This window comes from Pleurodeles waltl, chromosome 1_2 (genome assembly GCF_031143425.1).
Source record: "Pleurodeles waltl isolate 20211129_DDA chromosome 1_2, aPleWal1.hap1.20221129, whole genome shotgun sequence".
In the NCBI taxonomy this organism is placed as follows: Eukaryota; Metazoa; Chordata; class Amphibia; order Caudata; family Salamandridae; genus Pleurodeles; species Pleurodeles waltl.
Window position 1 is genome coordinate 304,792,132 of NC_090437.1, and position 20,397 is coordinate 304,812,528.

The following is a 20,397-nucleotide window of genomic DNA, read 5'->3' on the forward strand; positions in this document are numbered from 1 at the left end:
AGTAACACCATTGGTTTGTAATAGTGAAAATACATTTTCTACTGCTTTATCATGTGCTTCCCATGAAGCAGCATGAATCAAGATGTCGTCCTGAAATATAACAACATTATTCATGTAAGTAAACATTTTAGACATGACTTTCTGAAATACAGAAGCAGCTGACGCCAGTCCAAATGGCATGCAACAATATTAAAATGTATAATCAGCTGTCACAAAAGCAGTGAGATGTTGTGACTTCTTGTCTAGTAACACCTGATAATAGGCTGCCCAACGATCTAATTTTGTGAAACATTTGGACTGGCCTACAGCAGTTATAAGATCCTCAATTCTTGGTAAGGGATAATTCTAAACTCCTATAGCCTTGTTGAGAGATCTAAAATCCACACATAAACGTAAATCTCCAGATTTATTCTTTGCTAGTACAATTGGTGAAAGGCATATTGGTGGCAGGTTTTATAATAATATCTTGGTGCATCTCTTTGAGAATCCTTGTTAATTTGTGTCGGACACTATGTGGCACATCACGAAGTCTGTGTTTTACAGGTAGCACTCATTCTTTACAATACATGGTGTGTAATTATTTTTTATCATGCTCACTTTGTTGGTAAATACTTCTCTAAACTGTTCCTTCGAAGATTGGTTCAAAGTAGAACCAACAAGAGACACAGGACATTTCTGACCAGGTCTAATGACCTTTCCAAAACTGCTTGATGCCACCATGCCAACACATTCATGCTTTAATGAGCAACATATACTTTTCCCTTAATGGTTTTGTTTTCATAGCCCAGGTCTGCCCAAAAGTATCCAATAAGATCAAATCTACTTCCCTCAAAGGCAATGGTAACAACATCAGATGGTAATAATACTTTACTTGTCCAGAACAATTTGTATATTTCAACAGAGATGATGGTAATCCTTGCTCCTGAATCTATAAGTAAAGGCGCTTCTGTACCATCCACCATTTACTGTGACCGATAGATCACTGTAGTTATTCTTATTATCCATGCTAATTATAGTTAAACATTCTACAGATAACACTGATTCTTCCACTTTTCTACCCACATCGTCTTCATCATTGGTATGTGAATCATCAACACTTCTAACTAGCATACGTTTGCCGCCCCTACATACTTTCCCAAAGTGACTAATTTTTTTTTACATTTCCAACACTCTTGTGTAATAGCGGGATAATTTTTAAAACTAAAATGTAAGCATTGGATCCACACCTATAACATACTTGTTTAGTGGATGTTCTATTTGTGCACTTTCCTCTACTATAGTTCTCGTTGAAAGAAGATTTAGACTGTGGAGTGTGATCTTTACTTTTTCTCTGCACATTAACACTTGCAATTGCACCCATCGATCCTGTTGGTTCTAACAGTTTGGCATATTTTTGTGAGCATTCAATGCTTTTCACTATATATATTGTTTTATCTAATGATGGATTTTTGCAGGCAAGGAGTCTCTGTTGAATTTTCTTTGAATGACACCTACTAACAATCTGATCATTAATTAAATGAGAAGTAAATCCTTCAAATTTGCAATATGATGCTAACATCTTTAAAGCTGTAACATATTAACCAATTGACTCATCCGGTTTTTGGACACAAGTAAAAATGTATGTCTGTCTACCACAAAGTTCACTTTACCCTCAAAACAGGTATCAAGTTGTTTCACCGTAAACTGAAATGAGTCCAATTCTTCATCATAATGATAAGAATATTCAGGTAAATGATCAAATACGATTTGACCTTCAACTCCTAAGTAATAATACAGTAAACTGTGCTTTCTTTCCAGTTTATATTTCTGACCATCACTGGCACCTAAATAAGCATTGAAAGACCTGTACCACAAACCGCATTTCAAAGTATGCTTTCCAGGTTCCTATCGAAACGGAGACGGTGGTGTAACTGTTTGCAAAGTGCCACAACAACGTAACACCCTGTACAAAAAGTTAGTTATTAATAATCATTTAAGTTGCAACTTCTGCAAGAAATATAATGAAGGATTTGGTACAAGTAGCAGAAACAATGTACAAAACGTATATATAACAATGAAAAATATGTTAAGGTAGCATAAACGGTGTACAAATCGCAGAAAGCGTCCCAATCGTTGCTGAGACAATTACATTTGTAAAACTGGTAAGACAAAAAATGCTGCCAATAAAGCATGCCAATCAGTGCTGACCCCAAAATGCCTGCAGTACTGAAGAAAAGCAGTAGGTGGCGGTCTTACACAATAAACAAGAGAGCTGTTCTTTCAAGTCAGTGCCTGATATCCTGTAGACATTCACTAGGCAGTGACGAGGCGAGGAAGTAGGCTTCTGGATGCCGGTGAAATTCTGTATGTGTGTGGCTTTTTACGGTAAGAATGACTTCTTTTATTCAATTTAAGATGGTTCACATTTGTTTCAAGTGACTGCTCTCGCGAGGATGCACGTGTGAACACGGATGACACAGGCACAATAGTACGTGCAAAGACAGAGAGAGCAAAGAATACTCTGGCTGATGCGCGTTTACTTTGAAAATGTTGGTTGATGGTGCACGCGAGGGCAGTGTGATCCAGAAACACTCCGTCTGACGAGTGTTCTCTTTTAAAATGCCAGTTAATGTGCGTGTGAAGGCAGCGCAATCAAGAAACACTCCGGATGATGAGTGCCCGCAGCAAAGACACCCTAAACAGTTCCTGGTGTTGATAACTGCCATTCATCATAGTAAAAATTTATTGGCCACACACAGTGTCAATATAATTGAACTTCAAAGCGCACAAACACTGCAAAATACAGCCAAATCCACAAAATCCTTCCCGGAGACTGTCGTACACACGTGGGCATGCAATGTTCCAGAAGTGGGGAATAGCGCAACACTGACTAACTCTCTTCTTTTGCTCCAAATATATATAGTTACAGTACCTTAGTAATCCATTAAGTAATGTTCGCCTACCTTCTGACGAACAGCATCTGTTCTGTCTCAGCAAACTCATTGCCAAAATGTAATGTACAAATGTCCATATCCATTAGTTATTTTCGTATGGTTTATTGAAAATGAATCATCTCTTAAGATCATATAAGAAAGGGGCGGTTGCCAACTCTAACTGTGGTTCTGTTCTCCTAGACAATCATAACCATTCCACCCTAGAATACCGAGTTAGCCAATGAACACATTATGTAGGTGTGACATCACTAAGACACCCCACTTCTCTAACGCTCTTAGGTGGCTCATCCGGAGCATCCTGTGCCCTGCTTGGTGGGAATAATTCCTTGTACGGATTTGGTTTTGGGGACTCTTTAGTAAAATCAGTGCAGTATGCGACGGAGTACTCCACTTAAGTTTGCTCGGTAATGTTGGTGTTATTGGCAATAGTGGAGCCTCTTTGCAGGTTGTTTATGGTTCTCCCTAATGATTTGGGGCATTTTTTCCTACAATCATGCAGAATTTGTGCCCACAGTCCGTCCTTCTACTCCTCCTTTACTGTCCATACTGCTTTCTTATAAGTCAATTTTGATTGCTTGATTGTTTCCAATAAAAGGCTGTTGTCCAGAAACTTCCTCCTTGCTCTTTAAAGGCAATTCAGGTTATTTTTACTCTCCCTTTGTTTCCTGGTGTCCAGTTCATGACCTTTCTAGAGTATAGCCTTTGTTTACTTTAATTATCAGTCAGGGCTCTTTGGAGCAGCTGTAGAACATATTTCAAAGTGATTTCTTTAAAAATGTGTTGTTGAAAGTACTTACTGATAAGGAAAAAAATACCGGCATTTTGGTAATTTTTCAAAATTGTGTATCATCTGTTACATCAAAATACCTCTCATGCTGGTGTAAAATCAACAAAGTGCAACCCAGTGTGCTACACAGATATGACCCATGCATTTTGCTGTCCATGGATCAACATGTTTGCTATTAAACCATACATAATTCTGATTTAATACATGGGATTAAATAATCCCTGAATAAATGCCAGTCTCTAATTTCTTTATAATCGGCGACTTGTGACGCACCCAAACGCTCATTATAAAGAAAAGACGTCAGAACTCGCCTGTTATAAGGTTATTACAGTCAAGTTTTGACATCACATTGCCTGCTGCCAGAGCTAGCAGCTGAAGTGAAAAGCAGATTAGGTCATGGAGCAGAATTAAAGCAGCTATTAAACAGAAAACCGAACATTGCTTTTCTTTTTTCTGCTCTATTTTAATAGCTTATACTGACATGCAGAGAGAATATGTTTATTTTTTGCACTCCTTAGATTGAGAAAAGCTAGAATTTTTCTGCATGTTTTTACATATTCCGAGCCACTGCAGCTTTTTTGTAACTAGCTTTGATTGAAATGTTTCTAATATCTGTTTGCAACAGGATTTTGATGTGTTTAATTTTGCACCAGTAGTTTTATTTTTTAATGTTTGTAATAACCTTTTTCAAATTTAAGACCTATGCACCAAATGCACCAAGGTGTTAAGTGGTTGGCCTGACTATGTATTATATGGGATTGAGTACCCCCTGCTGTACATTATAAGGATATTGCAAGCCACCAGAGGAGTTCAATGACCATATAGAGGAACAAGGCTAAAGGTCAAGGACCATATGTACAAACACTTTTTCCCATAGACACAGAATGGGTAAAAACCTTTGCTACATCTGGCCCTAAGTTCCTTTAGAAGGTCATGGATCTCCAAGGTGACTTGCAATATCCTTATCATGTAAGTGTCACGGATTCGGGCAGGTCTGAGCAGGACTCTGAGAGGAAATAGAAGGAACAAACTAAGAGGTGGAGGCAGGAACTGGGAACAGGCTCAGGTTGAAGCAAAGGCAGGACTAGGACTGGAAAACAGGTCGCAAACTTCTGGTTGGAACAAACAGAGACAGGACTGGGACAGAGAGCATGCTCTGGCTGGAACAGGCAAGGACAGGGCTGGAACACAAGGAGTACGAATATGCAGAAAACAGGACCTGGAAATAGAGAGCAGGTTCAGGCTGAAACAAGCAGGAACAGGACCGAGAAACAGGAAGTAGGCTCTGGAAGAAACAAACAGGTACAAGGCTAAGAGATAGGGAGCAGACTCTAGCTGGAACAATCAGGAACAGGGCAGAGAAACAGTAAACAGACTCAAACTGGAACAGGAACAAGACTGGAACACCATCCGATAAAGGGTCTGTAACACAAAGGAATCGAACTCCAATGATCTTGAGGAAATGGCTGCTTATAAGCAGTTCCAAGCTGCAGAAACCCCAGGTGGAATCACATGACTGGGCTGCACAGGAGAGGTCTCAGGTGTGTGTAGTTTCAGACACTCGCAGGTCCTGGAGTAGAGGATCCTGTGAAGAGGAGCAACTGGACATCTTCCATAGAAAACAATGTAAAACATAATCCAGACTTTCCTGACTACCAGGCTGTGCATTAGGGGATTTGCAGTCCCAGGAAGCAAATGTAATATTACAAAAGCATACCATGGCGAAAAGAGAAACAAATGGGAGTCAGCAAGGGACTCTAGATTAGTGTTCAAGGTGACTCCCAGGCTATCGAAAGTCCCCTTACAGCACCCCCTAGAAATGGGATGACAGAGTCGTAACAGTATACCCACCCACCAGTCTGTTCAAGAAGAGAAGGCAATCCTTTGGCTGAAGAAAGTTAAAGAGGAAAAGCCACAGCAAAAAAATCCAACACCAACCTTGGTTGATAAGTTTACAGTCCGGCCACAGGTGACACATCCAATGAGCAAAGCCTGTATTAATGCCCATATGGGCTCCGATGTCTTTCCTCTTTACTGTTTGATTGATAAGGGAGGAGTGCTTGGAGTTGGTTTCTGGTGAAGTGGATTCAGGAGCAAGGAGATCTGGAATGGCATTATGGGTGGTATTCTTTAGGACATTAGTTTCCTGCTCAGTACTTTCTTCTTTGGAGGAAATAATTGGCATATTAGTAACTGTCAGATCTGTAACACCTTCTGACAAGCAGGATATGTCTGTTTCTGCAGCAGTATTTACATTGATTGTGGTCTGAGGCTTGCAAAGCATAGAGACTTTGGAGACATGGGTACCTGGTGTTCTCAAGGTAAACATGAAAAAGTCAGAATTTTCTTTAGTTTTGGATGACTTCAGAGTATCAAATTCAGGATCAACAAGAGTCTTTAAGTCTTTAGAAACTGGATTAACATCTGAAAATGTAGAAGTTCCACAAGCTAATTCTTTAGGGTGATCTTCAGACAAGACTGAGATTTCATCATTGCAAGTGCTCTGTGGTATATTTGTGGTATCAGAAATGGTTTCTTTGCAAAGCGTTTCTACTACAGGTAGTTGATCTTCAACTCTGTTACCACTGAAAGGTTGTTTTTTGGAAATAAATAAAACTGGAATCTCTTCAGAAATCGCCTTTACATTGTTATCTAAATGTTCAACTCTTGCCTTTGAATTGATCATGGTTTCTTGCAATAAAACACTAAGTACAGTACTTATCATCAGATCTTCGAATGCAAGATTCAAGTTCATGTCTTTAATTTTGGTGGGAGACATTACTTTCTACAATACTTCTGTTTCAGAGTGCTGGTTTTCAGGAGTTTAATGTCAGAGACACAGCAGGTGGCATTGGTGTGGCTGGTTTTACATTAAGTTCAGATACCGGTAGATCAAAGATCTGTTCTTCACTAACCGTTGAGCTGGAAACAGGATACACAGTGGCAGGTAACAGCAGGTCAGGATCAGTGGTTGAGGCTGCAACTGTGTCCAGTTCTAGGAGAAGGCTATCATTTCTAATGACATGCTGTTCAGTTTCAGATTGCTGGCTTTCTTCCTTGTCTGAAATCTCCACGGTTTGCTTTGACACAGAAAAGATTTTTAGACTTTCTGAGAAGTCCATTACATTCTTAGTAACTGCGGGCATTTCTTCACGGTCAGAAAAATTCATTAATTCACTTGAAACAAGAACTGTCTCTTCATTATCTGAAAATTCTATGATAGTATTGGAGAGGGCATGCCTATCCCCACAATCTGAAAATTCTGATGTGAGCGCATTTGAACAGCATTATCTGCAGGTTTGTTCACCGCAGGGCAGGAACTACTGTCATTACTAGATTCAGAGTCTTCAACACTGTTGCACAATTTGCCCTTACTCTCCAGTAAAGTCATTTCTTGGATTCTTAAGGTGCAGCTACTGGAGTCTGCATCAGAACTGTCTTCTTCCTTTGGCTTTATTTGTTCTGATAGAGGGGCTGAGACACTTCCTTCTGAAGACCGATTCATCCTTTGAATCAAGAGGTGTCAAATCTCTCAGAGATGTCAGTGATTCAGTCAACGGTACAGGGATATTCTCTGGAGAACTACTAGCTGAGAGAGAGTCTGAAGAAGAAGATGATATATTTATAACTGGAGCTGTCTTTTTACTGTCATTAATAGAAGGCACAATCTGCTCTATAGTAGTCTTTGGAAAGGCACATGAAGTAGCATACTGTTCTTTAAGTCAAAGCTGGTGATCATTTTCTTTTTTCAGCACTGCACTTTGAATTCTGAGAAACTGACCTAGATGGGCCAAAGCACGCATCAGAAAACAAGGGAATCCCTAGTGTGGCTTCTTGTACAGTTTCAGGGTTCTTTGTTATGGCAGAGTCCTGGAAATGAACTTGGAATGCACTACCATGAGGCAAGGAATTAACCGTCTTTTCTTGAGTGTGAGTGTCTTGTGCAGAGGTAGAAAAAGCACTTCCACGGTTGAGAACATTCTCCCCTGTTTGACGTAATAGAATCTCCAAAAACTCATTATTTCTTTGTAATTCTTCTACAGACAGGGATGGGGGGTCATAATCACAGATATGATAATAGTTAAACATTGATGGATTAGCAAGCCACACAATGTAGTACTGAATTTGCAATCTTTGTGTAACCGGGTGGTGCCCTCCCCGGCTACTCCGCAACAGGAGAACCTGAAGGAGAAGTGCCCCAGGGGAACCGCGCTCATTGTCCCGGAAGAAGTAGTCCCGGGAACCCCGGAAGTTCTGGTTTCCCTCAAGACAAAAGAGGGACTAACGACGCGCGCCGCGTCAAGAAAGGAAGAAGAAGAGCCACAGGAGGACCGAGAGGGGGAAGACGCCGGACTTCGACAGCACGAGCCAGGAGTATACTCCGACGCGGGCAACAGAAGCCCCGGGAGGCACACAGACCGCCACGTCCCTGGAGGGGCGTGGCTAAGGCAGGTACGTTCATGCCTGCAGACTGAGTATCGGGCCCTTTTGGGAAGGGAAGAAGGGGCGGGAGGAGGAAAGGGGTAAACAGGGAACGACCCAAAAAGAAATAGAGGGGTAATACTGGAAGAACAGGCTCATATCGAGTTGCAAGAGTGTTCTTTCAGTAGTTTCTATTTTTTTTCTTCTTTCTTTGATTCTTCCCTTTCCGTCTTCATAATTCCTGCCTTATTTTGTTTGCCCTGTTTTAAAGGGAAAACGACACAAGAGAAAAAACTTGGGGCACCACTCTGTTAACCCACTGCACACCACGCAAAAGGGGAGAAAGGGGACTGTGAAAACAACAGACCCTTCGACAACATATCAAGATTTATTTATTTATGCAGTTTTTTTCTTCTTTTTTTTTCTTCTTCTTCTTGCTTGTTAGAACTGGGGACAAACTAGAGCAAAATAAGAACATACACTGCGAAAGGGGGAGCATAACCTGGGCAAATAAAGAGCACATAGGACGGGTGTAACCCCAAGACCCCTCCCACCTCACCGCACCCTTCCCTTACTAACCGTAACCCAAGATCCCTAATCCCGAGACTTACCTTTCCCTTTCTTTTTCCTGTTTGATTCGCCGGCTGTCCACATCACTGACCTTTCACCCGAGCGGAGACGCCAGAGGCTGGCATCCAGAGGGACACCTGAGAAGAGGAACAGAGAGGATCTTAAAATAAGAACTGTTGGGACTTGGACATAATAAACCGTATAGCCAAGGACAGTCTTCCGAAAATTATAGAATAAAGTCACCTTAAAGCACTAATTCCCCGATCTAGTTCTATTCTATCTGCGCCACTACATCCACACTCCAACACTTTGATTTCTTTAACAAGTCTATCCTTTAAACTAAGGCCTTTTTTGGAGGTCTTCAGAGAATGTATAGGTTTAGAAAGGGGTGTCTTAACATGATAGGAAAACATTTTAGGTCTGTGTGTGCCTTTACTGCCTGGGGAGCTTGAAATTTTTGGGTCGTGCATTCTGTCACGGATTCGGGTGGGTCTGAGCAGGACTCTGGTTGGGACACCCCTTGGGGTCACCGAATATCCTAAAGAGGTAGTGTACTGGGGCAGAAGAGCAGCCAAAGGCATACACGGAAAGGACAGCTATGGATAGGCACAAGAAACAGGAAAGTAAAGCAGAGCAACCCTTGTGTGAACAAACAGGAAACGGATCACTAATGGATAAACACGCTGGGGTTGTACACAGAGTAGGGCGCAGAACCTCCCACAGTGACAGAGAATGTCAATGCCTCTGTGCAGTTTGCTCTTACAGATAGTCACCCTGCCAGCCCCATAGAAAGGAGGCAGCAGAAGTGATTCTGTCTCTGGACTCTAGAGCACAAACAAGGGTAGTACTTACATACACAAGACAAGCTCTTGTGGGTCCAGCTGGAAACACAGTGGCGATTCCTGGAAAATCAGCAATAGCACACTGTCACTGTTAGGCACGAAAGACAACGTATAACACTAGACAAGGATGGGGGCTGGAATTGCCTCCTGGAGACCAGGAGCCAACACTTACCAGACACAAATACCGAGAGGAAACAGAAACAGAAGGAACAAACTAAGAGGTAGAGGCAGGAACTGGGAACAGGCTCAGGCTGAAGCAAAGGCAGGACTAGGACTGGAAAACAGGGTGCAAACCTCTGGCTGGAACAAACAGAGACAGGACTGGGAAACAGAGAGCAGGCTCTGGCTGGAACAGGCAAGGACAGGGCTGGAATACAGGAAGTAGGAATAAGCAGAAAACAGTACTTGGAAACAGAGAACAGGGCCAGGCTGAAACAAGGCAGGAACAGGACAGAGAAACAGGGAGCAGGTTCTGGAAGAAACAAACAGGTACAAGGCTAAGAGATAGGGAGCAGACTCTGACTGGAACAATCAGGAACAGGGCAGAGAAACAGGAAACAGGCTCAAACTGGAACAGAACAGGACCAAGACTGGAACACCATCCGATAAAGGGTCTGTAACACAAAGGAATTGAACTCCAAAGTACAACGGGGATCTTGAGGAAATGGCTGCTTATAAGCAGTTACAAGATGCAGAAAACCCCAGGTGGAATCACATGACTGGGCTGCACAGGAGAGGTCTCAGGTGTGTGTAGTTTCAGACACTCACTCGCAAGTCCTGGAGGAGGGAATCCTGTGAAGAGGAGCAACTGGACTTCTTCCATAGAAAACAATGTAAAACATAATCCAGGCTTTCCTGACTACCAGGCTGTGCATTATGGGATTTGCAGTCCCAGGAAGCAAATGTAACGCTACAAAAGCATACCATGGCAAAAAGAAAAAACAAATGGGAGTCAGCAAAGAACTCTAGATAAGTGTTCAAGGTGACTCCCCAGTGACTCGACAGTCCCCTTACAGCACCCCCTAGAAATGGGATGACAGAGTCGTAACAGTAAGTCAAGGGGTATAATTTATCCGTTAAATAGCACACATCGGGCCATATGTACGGACACATTTTCCCATAGACACAGAATGGCTAAAATCCTTTGATACATCTGGCCCTTCATGAACTGAATATCTGCCAGGGGTCTCACATTTTACTCAATTAAATTATGTTCTGGGCAGGCACAAACAGTGATGGGCCTGTGCCCTAAAATGGGTTGGCAGCTAGACCATCAGGTCAACTGAGTTCAGACAAACTGCATTTCCCCCTCCAAATGGGGCAGGGGGACTGAGTTTGCCAAGTTACTACCAATTTATGATGATGCTCCTATCACAACAAACAATAAACAAGTCCTAAGGTGTCTATTTAAGTGTTGTATCACATTTATAGCAAATGCATGATCACGTTGAAAGCCCTTACAGTACGTATATGTTGGTAGTCTCAGAACAGTTTCAAGACTTCTACTTGATTAAAGACAATCCATTTGATTTGTAGACAAAGCATGCAGCAACACATCCTACAATCCATAAACAACACACCTATGTATAAAATGACCCAGTGACTGAATTCTGTAAGTGACTAACAAACGCATCCTCGCACTTCACCCAAACTGATCAGGCAAGACATTTCCCCATCATCTTGCTTTCCTCATACGCTCACTGCTGAAAGGCCCTGGAGCTATTAGGGCGGCATTAACGGGAAGCTCAGCTATACGCTTTACCTGCAGCTTCATATCATATCCATTCTTGGTGTGTTAAAGGGTTCCCATCCAGCTGCCACCTGGGCCTTTCCCCTCTAACAGTTTCCAACTCAAGAGTAACAATGGCCAGAGAGAATGAGTCCGCCAGGATATCAGAGTTAAACCCATTTTAGCAAATTACAAATTAAAAAATAATCAATACGAGAAGCTGTATAAAAGCTTTGTGAAAAGCAAGTATATTGTGACCAACCACGATGGTTGCTACGCCAAGCCTCAAGTAGTTGAGCCTCTTGTTTCAATATATCAGGTCATTTTTTCATCTGAGCCTTCAATTTTTTTTTTTGTTTTGTTAGATGTGTACCGCACCAGTTCCTGGATGAAGTTAAGGATTATGGGGCCTACCGCACTTAAGGTAATATTATAAATCTGCCTTAATGGATCAGGTTAATAATTGCGTAATAATTGACCAAATTGAAACGGTTACCATTCGCACTAGCTTCCAACTAGATCAACCTTCCTTGGGGGTCCCTAATCACGTGGGAAACTTGCCAATAAAACCCTCAACACAAGTAGACAGCTACTCCACTCATCACCAAAGCAAATTAAGCTTTAGAATAGTACTTCGGGATAAACAATTCTAGGAAGTTACCTTTCAGATGGGTCTCCTTCAGGAATAGCAATTCTAGAGAAAAATAAGTCAAGGGTAGGTCGCTCCCCCTGCCGCTGCAGCTCCTCCAGCTCCTCCAGGTTCCTAAGTTCCTGAGACCCACCTCACAGTAAGTACCCCCCACCTCCCAGCCCCTCGCTCTGCCCCGCGCTACTCACCCTCTCTCCTGCTTCTTTTCTTCTTCTCTGTTCTTCCTCCTCGCTCCTCGTCTGTAATCTTCTTCTGTACTCTTCTTTTCCCCGTCTTCTCTCTTCTTCTGTGTGCTTCTCAGCCTCTCCTGTCGCCTCTCTTCTTCCTCATCTTCTTCTGTGGTCTTCTGCCTTCTGTTCTTCGTTTTCTGTACCTTCCTCTGTGTTCTTCTGTGTTCCCCTGTGTTCCTCTGTGTTCCTCTGTGTTCTTCTGTGTTCTTCTGTGATTCTTCTGCGTTCTTCTGCGTTCTTCTTTCTCTTCTGTTCTTCCGGTCTTCTGTTCTTCTGCTCCTCCGGTCTTCTGTTCTTCTGTTCCTCCGGTCTTCTGTCTTCTATCTTCTGCCTTCGGCTCTTCTGCCTCCTCCGTCTTCTTCTCCCCGCGCCTGCCCTCCTGCTCCTGCCTCATCCCCCTCCCTCACTCGCCTCCCCCTCTCTATCACCCCTATCTAACCCGTTCGTTATCTACCTCCCTCACTCCTCCTTTCTACCTATCTCTCTATCTCTCTATCCCACTATCTAACTCCCTCACTCTCCACCTCCTCCTATCTACCTATCTCTCTATCTATCTTTTTCTCTATCTATCGATTTCTCTATCTATCTATTTTCTCTATCTATCTATTTTCTCTATCTATCTATTTTCTCTATCTCTCCCCCCCTTCCCACCACCCCCTCTATTACCTATCTACCTATCCTCTCACTCTACCTCTCACCCTCACCCACCTCTACAACCCCCCTCCCCTATCTTCACAACCCTACTCCTATCTTTCTCCCTAATCTCCTAAACCTCCTAACACTCACCCCCCTCCACCCTTAAAACCCCCTCCCCCAGCTCTTCTCACTCTACCTTTCCCCCCCTCCCTCGCGCTTTCCCGCCGCGACCCCCTGCACGCCCCGCCCCCCAGCTCCCATTCGCCCCCAGCTGACCCCTCCCCCCCTCCTACCTCATATGGCGGCCGCTGCGCGACAGTGGTAGCGACCCTTGACCCAAGGGTAGGTCGCTCCCCCTGCCGCTGCAGCTCCTCCAGCACCTCCAGGTTCCTGAGTTCCTGAGACCCACCTCACAGTAAGTACCCCCCAACCTCCCAGCCCCTCGCTCTGCCCCGCGCTACTCACCCTCTCTCCTGCTCCTGCTTCTTTTCTTCTTCTCTGTTCTTCCTCCTCGCTCCTCGTCTGTAATCTTCTTCTGTACTCTTCTTTTCCCCGTCTTCTCTCTTCTTCTGTGTGCTTCTCAGCCTCTCCTGTCGCCTCTCTTCTTCCTCATCTTCTTCTGTGGTCTTCTGCCTTCTGTTCTTCGTTTTCTGTATCTTCCTCTGTGTTCTTCTGTGTTCCCCTGTGTTCCTCTGTGTTCTTCTGTGATTCTTCTGTGTTCTTCTGTGTTCTTCTGCGTTCTTCTTTCTCTTCTGTTCTTCCGGTCTTCTGTTCTTCTGCTCCTCCGGTCTTCTGTTCTTCTGTTCCTCCGGTCTTCTGCTCTTCTGTCTTCTATCTTCTGCCTTCGGCTCTTCTGCCTCCTCCGTCTTCTTCTCCCCGCGCCTGCCCTCCTGCTCCTGCCTCATCCCCCTCCCTCACTCGCCTCCCCCTCTCTATCACCCCTATCTAACCCGTTTGCTATCTACCTCCCTCACTCCTCCTTTCTACCTATCTCTCTATCCCACTATCTAACTCCCTCACTCTCCACCTCCACCTATCTACCTATCTCTCTATCTATCTTTTTCTCTATCTATTTCTCTATCTCTCCCCCCCTTCCCGCCACCCCCTCTATTACCTATCTACCTATCCTCTCACTCTACCTCTCACCCTCATCCACCTCTACAACCCCCCTCCCCTATCTTCACAACCCTACTCCTATCTTTCTCCCTAATCTCCTAAACCTCCTAACACTCACCCCCCTCCACCCTTAAACCCCCCTCCCCCAGCTCTTCTCACTCTACCTGTCCCCCCCTCCCTCGCGCTTTCCCGCCGCGACCCCCTGCACGCCCCCGCCCCCCAGCTCCCATTCGCCCCGAGCTGACCCCTCTCCCCCTCCTACCTCATATGGCGGCCACTGCGCGATTGCGCAGCGGGCGCGCCGCTGGCGCGCCAGAGGCAAGCCCGTCTGCGCCTGTCCGCGCCTGGCACACGCCCAGCGCCACGACCCCTGGTCCCCAGCTCTCCCAAGCCCCGCTGATCCGCTACGACCCCACCACCCTCCTCGCCCTCAACCCAGGATGCTCCAACACCTGCTTCTAAGCTCACCCCAAACGCACCCATGGACCCTTCGCCTGCAACTCCTGCAAACGCATCTTCCACCACGCAACTACCACGACCACAAGCCCACGCGCCATCAACCACCTCAAGTGCATCCTGGTCAACGCTCGTTCCGTCCACAAGCACGCCGTTGAACTCTGGGACCTCCTGGACTCCACAGCCCCGGACGTCGCCTTCATCACGGAGACCTGGATGAACGCCTCCTCTGCTCCAGACATCGCCACCGCCATCCCCGAAGGCTACAAGATCTCCAGAAAAGACCGCACCAACCAAGTAGGAGGAGGTATCGCCATCGTCTTCAAAGACTCCATCAGCGTCACCACCTCCACCGAAGACACCCCTCTCGCCGCTGAACACCTGCATTTTCAGATTCGCACAGACCCGAGGACCACCCTCAGAGGATCCCTCGTCTACCGTCCTCCCGGACCACGCGCCCCTTTCAGCGACGCCATCGCCGACTTCATCTCCCCGCACGCCCTCGCCTCACCGGACTACATCCTCCTAGGCGACCTCAACTTTCATCTGGAACAAAACAACGACCCCAACACCACCACCCTGCTCGACAACCTCACCAACCTCGGCCTCAAACAACTGGTGAACACCGCCACCCACATCGCCGGACACAGGCTTGACCCTATCTTCTACGCCAGCAAACACGTCTTCTTCAGCCACACCTCCGCTCTACACTGGACCGACCAAAGCTGTGTACATTTCACATTCCGACGCGAGACCCGCCACCTCCGCACTCAACCCATCCCGCTTCGACAGTGGAACAAGATCCCCGAAGAGCAACTCTTCTCAGCACTCGCCGCCAACCAACCCACCCTCACCACCGACCCCAACGACGCAGCCCTCAACCTCACAAACTGGATCTCCAACTGCGCACACAACCTTGCTCCCATCAAACGCACGCATAGACAGACCAACACCAAAAAACCTCTATGGTTCTCTGACACCCTCAAAGAATCAAAGAAAACTTGTCGCGCCCTCGAGAAGGCCTGGCGCAAGGACCACACCACGGACAACATGACCGCCCTCAAGAACGCTACCCGCAAACACCATCGCCTGATCCGCGCTGCTAAAAAGAACTTTTTCACCGACAGACTGAACAAAAACAGCCACAACAGCAGAGAACTCTTCAGCATCGTCAAGGAGTTCTCCAACCCCAACCCCAACGCCGTCACGCCCTCACAGGATCTGTGCGAATCCCCCGCCACTTTCTTCCATCGCAAGATCAGCGACCTCCACGACAGCTTCGGACAACAGACCCAACATACCACCGAACCCGCATCCCTGGCCATTACCCTCAACAACTGGACCCACATCAACACTGAAGAAACCAAATCCATCATGAACTCTATCCACTCCGGCGCCCCTTCGGACCCCTCTCCTCACTTCATCTTTAACAAAGCCGACGACATCATCGCCCCGCACCTCCAGACCGTCAACAACTCTTCTTTTTCTTCTGCTACCTTCCCCGAATGCTGGAAACACGCCGAAGTCAACGCCCTACTAAAGAAACCTACGGCTGACCTGAGCGACCTAAAAAACTTCCGCCCCATCTCTCTTCTGCCTTTCCCAGCCAAGGTCATAGAGAAGACCGTCAACAAACAGCTGACCACCTTCCTGGAAAACCTCTCCCTCCTTTTGCACCTCCCCCACCTGGTCATCCCTCTCGGATGACCAGGCGCTTTCCACGGGACTCGATCTCCCAGAGTCCCGTGGGCTTTAGTGACGTGCCGCGCTAGCCGCGGCGCGTCATTGCAGGACGCTCCCCCGAGCGCGCCAGCCGCGCCGCGGAGGAAGCGCCCTACATAACCACACTATTTCCAGGCGCGACCCACCCCGCGGGCGATCGCGCTTCACCAGGGCCTATTAGGGCCCTGCTTGGTTCCCGATCCGGCGCAACTCCCGAGAGGGCGCGGCCGGTATTTGGGCGTGGCAGTAAAACCTCTTACGAGAGGGGGTACGCCTCCATACAATGACGCCAGGCACACCTGATATACATTTCTAATGGGGTTCGGCTTCCGCCCCCAGCCTTATACCGATTGGCTGTTGTTTTACATAAATACCAGGCCAGCCTTCCAGTCAGTACCAGAGCGGCCTGGCTCCGGCATGTAGGTACCCCCATGGTATTCCCTTAGGAGTGGTAAGTGTGGGCCTCCCTGGCCCCTTGGATCTCTTTTCCTCTGTTACCTGTTATCCCTTTCTCTGGTAGCTTTCAGTTCCCCCTTGGCCTGACTTCGACCTTTTTGGTTCCTCTCTCTCCTCTTCTCCCTCTCTCTCCACCCCTTTTTTCATTTTTTGTCCTCCTTTTTTCTCAAGCTTGGTCCCCTTTTTCTTTCTTAACTTCTCTCCCTTTGTCTCCTACTTTCCTTAGCGCTCTGTGCGCCCTCGTTCTATTTCTTTCTTTCTTTCCCCCTTGCTAAACCTTTAATCTCCTCAGAGTGTGACAACAAGGGAAACCACCCCCCCACGGTACTAGCCAGACCAGAGGCAAATCGCCCCCAACCCCGGGGTAAGTCACATTTGCATGCGTGTGTGAGTGCTTTTTTACATTATCACCTATTGCTGTGTTGTGTGCAGTGGTTTGCCACTTTTTTCACTCTGAATAATTTGTGGTTTATTTATCATATATTATAGACCTACCCCACCGTGAACTACTTGTTCAGGTAGGCCATACATTATTCACTTTGAGCACCTCACTTACTGCGTGTGCTCCGACCCTGACGAATGCCCCTGACCTACCAGCACTTAGTGAGGGCAGAAACATGTTGGTCATACGTATTTCTTTTTAGACTCCAAGAGACATTATTCTCTAATGAGCCTCTACCCCCTGTTCTTAGCCTTACCAGCATGCACCCCCATTAAAACTAGCAGTAGCTACTGGTGACATGTTTGGTAATTTTATTATTCACCCTTTCTGGATCTCTGTAATTATCCAGTCAGTTTAATTTCAGCACTCCCTCTGGTTCTTTTAACCAAGAGGTTGAGTCCGCCCAAGTAGTATCATCTTACTTGGGTGGGGCTAGGTGGTCAAATGATGAAGCAAGACACTATTATGTGTGTGAGACCACCTAGTCCGTAAGGGAAATCCCCCCTCCCCCTGTAGGACAACACCGCACCCCCTTACTTGGACATTTTCCAACCATGATTTCCCCGCTTCAGGATCTAAAGCGAATTAACTAATACCGGTCACTGAAGGAAGACTGACCTAGTCCTACCCTCAGTTCCTACTACCCCACACCTTTAGTGATTATATAGATTTCTTTTGGGAGGTGGTGTGGGTTAGCAACACTCCCAGTGCTCTCCTTTTGTGTACTTGAAGCTTCTTTTTCCCCATGCGTGCTGGTCATTACCTTTTAATTATCTTGGCTGTCCATGAACCTGCAGCCAATAATTTTAGTATGGAATATTGAGGAGGAAATATTGAGGTAACTATTATCGTGGTCAGAATATTGAGATTCAAATATTAAAAAGTAATTTATTATCCTTACCTCTGCATCCACCTATCTTGGGTTATATATATCATCGAGTTTTTTGTATGTGGAGTTAGGTATAGAAAATATGTACATACTTACCTGTCAATATTTTACTCTTAGGGGATGCCAACAGATGGATCCCACATGATCTGTGGATGAACACTCGCAGCCCCTCTCTCCAGCTACGTTGGCTCCTCTTCCGTCGCGATGCTAGGGAAGCTGGATAAACTTGAACAGTGCGCTAGAATGGTGGCTCTGTGACAGATTTATTTTTGTATGGAAGCTGAATCCTTGCTGAGTGCTGTTTTGGGGCTCCGTGATGCCGCTGCTCTGTCAGGCGAGTACTGGCACCTGAGAAGTTGGTGAAGTTCGTGCAGCAGCACGGAGTTCTGGGTTGGCTCCTAAATGGTCCTTGTATTTGTAGCTGTCCTGCAGCTCTGAACTGCCTCCACGGCTGATGGCCCCAAGGCAGCAGGGATTGCTCGAAACTTCACAGCTGCTGTTGTACTTCTACTATGCTAAGCCAATAGTGAGCAGCATTGCGCCCATGTGGATAATGATATGGGCAATAGCACATCAGTTGGAGGGCTGAGGTGATGCTACTTTTCTCTAACCCACGAAAGAGGATTCAGTCTTTATGCTGGACTGACTGTGAGTGGACTTGGCTGCCAGGTTTCTCGACAGGGTAAGTGCTTTGCATGCACAGTGCACAATTTACCAGGCACAGTTCAACTACATGGTTGAAGGTCGCTGGCTAGCTTCCTGTAGATCAATTCCTCAGCAAAAATTCTGTCAAAGTCTCTTTGGCGCTAACCGGTATCAGCACCTGGTATGTTTGGGAGGCATGTTAAAGCATTCAAGGTACTGTAAACTTTTAGCAATCAAGTTAAGCAATCAGGTGCTGGCAATTTCGAAGCATCAGCCTTGGTGCAGAGAGACGTGCAGTGCAATCAGTGGCAAAGGCAAATCACAGTTCACAGCAGCGAAGGGAGTTAAGGATGGCTACAATTTCTGTGAGAACAGAAAACAATTTTGCCATATTGGACTCGATTGAAGAGGATGGTGTGTCAGTATGTGGGGGGAATGTCCTGCAGCTTCAATGACTACCATCCTAGCAACTGAATCTCTGGATCGTAGTAGCAAGACTGCTGGGGATCTGATGATGGCAGCTTCTCCAGAGCCTGATTCTAGTAAGGGTAAAACAAAGAAATGTTCCTTGTTCTCTAAGAGTAAAGCAGTTGTGGGTGCATCAGAGGCTTTGCAGACCTTAGAGTTGCAATGCTGTTCTGCAGTACCAGCCTCAGCCCTTGATCCCAGGGTGAGTATTGATTCTTTGCAGGCATTTGTTTCTGTTGTCCAGACAGTATTACCCTGTGGTTCAGAGTCTACTAGCCATGCCAAGGAGAAGAGTTTGGCTGGTTCAGTGATGCCCTTTTGTCCCCTGAGAGGGATGCAACAGAAGGCCCAACAACGAGATCTATGTCCTAAAATTACTATGCAATAGGAAGCTAAAATGGTACTTAATCTGATCTTGGAAGAGATCAGAGAACTTAAGGCTTCAGAAGTGCCTGAAATAGTTGCCCTCCATAAGAGAGTCTAAAAAATGAAAGAAACGACGGCCCTGCTTCCAAAGAGGTTGAAAGAGGCGTAGTCCAGAAATTCAGATTTAGAATATCAAGTCTTTGCTATGCAGAAAGAAGTTAGTTCCATGAACAAAAATCTTCGCTTGAGTACAATATAGAGGAACCTGAGAATCATTCACAACCCACTTAACTTCATATAGTAGGGATTCCCAAGGGATTCCAAGGCCAACAGCTTCTTCAACAGGTTGACCCATTTATTAAAATGCATGTTCTCTCGGAACATTCTGGTGACTTATCAATCATGAGAGTACATTGGGCTCCGGCGCAACGTTCCTCTAGCTCAAAATTTACATGTACCATTTTCACCATTTTCCTGGACTACAGAAATAAGGAACTGGTCTTAGCTTAGGCAATCAAACAAAAACTGTTCTGCTCGAAGTACCTCAATGTTGTATTTTCTCTGACATCTCGGCTTCACCAGCGTGATGCCAAATGGAATTTGTAAAAATGGTGTATTTCTTTGAAGAACAGGGTATACAAGCATCTATTGTCCAAAAACCCAAATTGAAAGTGTTGGTTAATAGACAGTTTTATCTATTTGTGAATGTTTCAGAGGCTGTGGAGCTTCTACAGCAGATTTCTAACCACGCATAAGTGCAATACGGCATAATGTGGATTATTCTTACTGGGCATTGAGTGGGCCTGGGCTTTTATCAGGATTGATGGAGATCCAAGGGGAGTGGGTGTGAACCGTACTTTTCTTGAATTTTTGAGTCCTTGGTCTAATAGAAAGTGAACAGCAATTAAAAGCCAATGAATTTGGCAAGACTTAACTCATTTGGCTTTTAGCCTGGTATTTAGTGTTTAAGTCCTCTTCTATGTATTGTGACTCTCATTTAGGGGGGCACGAGTGTGACAGGGTACAGTGTCATGGCACA

At 45.6% G+C, this 20,397-nt stretch overlaps 1 long non-coding RNA gene across 1 annotated transcript; it reads left to right on the forward strand.

The window, feature by feature from the left end:
- Positions 1–2,301: 2,301 nt before the first annotated feature.
- LOC138295524 (uncharacterized) lies at positions 2,302–18,329 on the forward strand. Its single transcript, XR_011203616.1, has 3 exons — positions 2,302–2,364; positions 11,649–11,707; positions 17,997–18,329. It is a non-coding gene; the product is annotated as an uncharacterized lncRNA (long non-coding RNA).
- Positions 18,330–20,397: the final 2,068 nt, after the last annotated feature.